Raw genomic sequence first — 5,260 nt, 5'->3', positions numbered from 1 at the left:
ATTGAATTTCTTGATGCTCGCAGCCATCATAAGAGCTTATTGTTACAGAAACTCCAGGCTACTGACTAGTCTCCTGTCTTTGCTGAGAATAACGTAAACAATGCTACTAGCAAGTTCTATTGTTTGGTCCACAAAGAATTCAAGAGCTGTTTTCCGTCCATACGAGCCAAAATGTCATCCAAAGACCCTCCTTTTATGTCGCCTCTGTTAAAACATCTCTTGTCTAAGAGGAATAAGTTACTAAGGAAAGGAATGGCACTGGAGGCTGGTCTCTTACAACCGAGAATAACCCAGGTTATTAAGGAGAATCAGTTGAATAGGATCAGAATAAAAAACAAAAAACATCTTACCGGCAGTCGATTATGGTGGAAAATGGTAGATAAGTTAACTGGACGTGCTGCATCAGGCTGTGATCTGTCATCTTTGCTCAGTGTGAATGATATAAATACTCACTTTCAATTGATTAATACTGACACTAATAATGTTGAAGCAGTTAAGTCAGAAATTTCGGAGCATCATGAAGTTCCTGTGATTCGTGGGATATCTGTGTTCAAGGCATTATTGCATGTAAAAAGGACTGCTAAGGCCAAGATGACTTGCCATTTTGGTTCTGGAAGGAGTATGCACTGGGACTCATACCTGCAATAACACATATTTTGAATGTTTCCTTGGTTACACAACAAATACCTATCACTTGGAAGACTGCAAATTGCATCCCATTCCTAAAGAGACCAACATATCTACTCTGGATCAGCTCAGACCGATATATGTTACTGACGTTATAATGAGACTTTTTGAGAGATTAGTCCTGGGTTTTGAATTGCATAAACCTGTTTCTTCCTTTATTCATTCTGATCAGTTCGCTTACAAGAAACATTGTGGAAATGAAACTGCTTTGTTATATAATCAGCACTTTTGGATGAGATGGCTTGATGGAGTTTGGGGTGTTGCTGGTTATAGTAAGTATTCGAGTCAAATTGATAGGCTATAGAAAAGGGCATTGAGATTTGGGTACATATACAGTATGTAACATCTATCAAACAGATTATCAAAGATAGGGATTTGAGCCTATGGAGTAGTATTGTGGATATAGTCCAGTTGTTTTCGACCAAAATTGTTCACTTTTATGATAAAAGCATGAAAATTTGCCAGATTACTAACATCCCTAATACAAACATTTCTGGATATGGCGCCAAGCCAAATTCACCACTGGACTCGAGTACTGCGCAGGACTCAAAATGGCCTACATGAAAGCGAGGCTGGCAATAGAAAACCGTCTAAAATACCGTCTTTGAGGTGATTTTATCAATAAAATGTCTCGATAACGTAAAAAAGGTAAGACAGAAGTCATTTGCTTTATTTTAAACTGTTCATTACGGCCACGTAAAAATTTTTCCTAATATTGCTAGGCATTATGAGAATTACTATGTTCAAAGCTTCTGTCCGTGCGTTTAAGCGTGTTCCAGGGGAAAAACTAGGTTCTTGAACACTCGTACTAAAGTTAAAGTACTTTACCTCTTTAAACCTCACGAAATTTAGCAAGGAGTCGGATTCCCCTCCTTAAAAACATGCATTGAAATGATGCAAAACATGACGAAAAAATTGTTTGATGATACAAATTGCATTTTTGTTTGTTCCTTTTGTTTTAAATTACACCCCATGGACAAACGATTTCTTTTTTCAACTACTGTAAAACCAAGGTTAATTCACAAAAAAACGGTTAAGTGTGTTAAATCTCTCAAAAGCTAACATGAAAACGAAGCTGGCATTACAGTGCAGACACTCGAACCATGAACACCAGACGGTTTTTTTCAGCATTTTTGAATGACTCTCCAATCAGCGTTTGTCGGCGAGACAGAGGCACCGATCTCTTTTTTAAGAGCCATCCAATCACGGCTTTGGCGGATAGCAGGAGTCAGATCTTTTGATGCAACGGTAAAAAAAGAAATAAAATGGCATACGCACCTGTGTATTATGCTGGTGAGTGTTTTCATTTGTTTTCTTTCAAGAAGTTCTCCAGTAAATATTTTATCTACATGCGTAGTTTTTTTTTCTGCCCAAAGGTGAATGCAGACTCCGTGTCAGCCAACAACACGGAATTTATGATAATGGAAAAGCTCTCCCACAGTTTTAGCGGGAAGAGTGCTTGACCTGCATCACCAAGGATTTTCCCAGAGACAACTTGCACAGGATATGCGAGTTAGCGTTGGCTATGTAAATAAAGTCGTTCAACTTTACGAACACAGCAACTTGTCGCTGGCTGTGCCAAGAAATAGACTGGTTCACAATAAATTTACAAGGGATGTAATTGAATATGTGGAGTGCGAGAAATTGTGTAAACCTAGTGTATACGCAAGTGAAATTCAACAGCGTTTGTTATTAGATGGAATTTCTCCCCCTGGCTATGTACCATCACAGTCTGGGATAAAAAACTGCCTCCAAGAAGACTGTAAAATGACAAAGAAAAAAGTTTCTCAAGTACCAACAGAGTTATTGTCACAAGGAATTACCGAATACACTGATCGTTTCCTTGATCAAGTTGGAACGGCAATATACTAAACTTCACTTTTTTGATGAGAGTAGCGTTATTATAACCACAGGAACCGTGTATATGGCAATTCCTATATCGGTCAACCTGCCATAGAATTCCAACGATACGCCTCAAATGCGAATTATACACTCAATTTACTTCATTCTGTTCATGGAGTAGATTACTTTGACATTTTGAGAGGGCCCTCAAATGGTATGGAGCTGTTAAATTTTTTCAACAAAGCTCTTTCAGTAAACAGTAGACGGATCAACAATTCTTGAGAACGGCCTACTGTGGGTTCCACCACGGACATTTTGTAGAGCCATTGTTACGAGACATGCTTCAAGAACATGGCGTTGACTTGCTTTACCAGCCTGCTTATTCGCCTCACCTAAATACTTGTGAGTTTTGTTTTCACCAATTAAAGTGCTGCCTAAAACAGAATTCATCCTTGACCACCAATGAAACTGAAATAGGGATTGGGGAAGGTGTGTCAAAAATAAGTGCAGCAAATTCGTTTGCATACTTCCGAAAATGCGGCTACATCTGATTGACAGCAGTGCTCCATGGTATTTTTAGATCACCAGCGTGAGAAAAAATATTGTAAAGTTGTTTGATTGAACGAGGTTATCAAGCAGTATTCCAATAAAATGTACACATAGTCTGATAAATATAAACTTCAACGCGTGGCAAAAATGTTCTGTTTCAAGCTATATAAGATGTTTTGCTGTTCATAAAGCTAATAATGTTTACATGTAAAATTTGTAACAACAAGGGAAGCGTAAATCGGTGTCCAAGGGAGTAAATTTCAGTGATCGACACGTGATTTATACTTGGCGAATTCATAAAACAAAAAATATAAACACAACAAACCGTATCAAGCAAAGTTACATTTGATGTTTTACAGCGTAACTTAGTGCGTAGATCATACAGTGTCGATTCACTGCACTCGGAGAGGGTCAACATTTCCATGTTTATATTCTTCAATGACACTTGGCAATCTCCAGTCATCATGTTCATCTAATGGAACTTATTTTTCAGTGCTCGTTGGAGAACCATTAAATCTCTATCAAAGGCGGCACGTTCCAAGTATTTTGCCAGATTTTGCTTTCTCAGTCTTGGGCGCATTATTGCGAAGAAACTATACTTTGCTCGTTGGTGGGAAGCATTGAACACATCATAATCGTTTTTCGCTTTCGCGTACTTTTGTTCAAGTTCCTTTAGGTCAAGATGTAAGGTACGAATATCAGTCATCAATTCTAGGTGCTTCTCCTTTATCTTGCAAAGGTTCACATCGTTGCAAGGGATTTTGTTGCACTCTGCTCTGTTGTGCCCAGATGTATGACAAATCGCACACACTTTTCCGCGCCTTTTGTGAGCTTTTGATAATTTATCCAGAGCTCTTTGCTTCCCTTGCAAATGACTTTTGGCACTCTCAACCTGCACTTCTGGTAGTTTAAGATTTTCTGACATTTCTAGAGCTCTTCAGTCCAAGGGGCTTTGGTTTGGAACGATCGCTAAGTCAATGATGTCTGCAGCGGCTTCAGGTAAATATGGCTGGGGAGTTTCTCTCGTAGGTTTTTCAGCAGTGCTTATACTTGGTATAATATTCAGTCGTTTTGGCTCAAGTCGTGTGGGCTGTTGATGATTTTCTGCTGTGATGTTATTTAGCTCGGCCTCCAGTATACGCCTTTCTGCGAGTAATAACTTACCCGGAGATGGGAAGAATGAGTCCAAATCCTCTGTTTTTACGAAAGCTAATGATCTTCTTGAACGGAAACCCCTTGTTTAAAACTGAGGCGAAAGTCGTTCCAATTTCATGGTTGGGGACAGCGATTTTAGCCACATGTATACCTCTGATGTTTCTGCCATTGCAAGCAACTCCATCGAAAAGCAAATAATGCAAGAGTCTCGAAATGAAGCAAGCTGCTGATTGGATGGTACGAAAAAGGCGGGAAAAATGTGTTGGTGTTCATGGTACGAGTGTCCTCACTATAAACATCTTTCTTTAATACCCATTTCAGAGCAATTTCGACAGCAAAATATGTACATTTTATTTGTTAGTTTCTTCTTGCGTTTAATTTTCACATGCAATACAATTATTACCTCATTGCATATTTTTTTCCTGGACTTCAATAAGCCAGGTCGCGTTGGAAAACAAATACCTTTTACTTCACAGTTGTAGACTAGTGGCAATTACTTATATGGTATTGGGCGAAATTGGCGCATTTTTTTGTGATCAATCAGTAGGTCGGTATACGGTTAAAATAGAACAAGGCTGTGGGAAAGTGGGTTCTGGTATTTTCCCAGTAAAGACAGATTCTCTTAGGGTTTGGATATGGTGCACCTAGCATCACCTTTTCTGCTAAAAGTTTAAAGATAAAGAGTTCATCCTTGTTATTTTTATTTATTTATTTTATTTTATTTTTATTTTGTTAGCTTTGCCAAATAAACAAACAAAACAATTACGTATACAGAAGAACTTTGGCAGGGACACTGCAACAGCGTTGGCCAATTACAGCCCTTAAAAAGCCTTTCCAGTCTGAATGAATTCTGGTCGATGTAAGAACTTTTCTCCGTCTGCCATATTCCGTCTTCTCCCTTGTGCACCTCTTCAGAGAGTCTTCATGGTAAACGTCCCATACTACGTCCACTCTCTGGACTGTTTCCTGCTGTCTTGCGATGTAAGGGGCAAAAACATTATTAAAGTAATCCTCAAAGGTTTGAGCT

This window comes from Montipora foliosa, chromosome 5, assembly GCF_036669935.1.
Source record: "Montipora foliosa isolate CH-2021 chromosome 5, ASM3666993v2, whole genome shotgun sequence".
Classification (NCBI taxonomy): Eukaryota; Metazoa; Cnidaria; class Anthozoa; order Scleractinia; family Acroporidae; genus Montipora; species Montipora foliosa.
The sequence above is the reverse complement of the archived record's forward strand: the minus strand, read 5'-3'. Positions refer to the sequence as shown.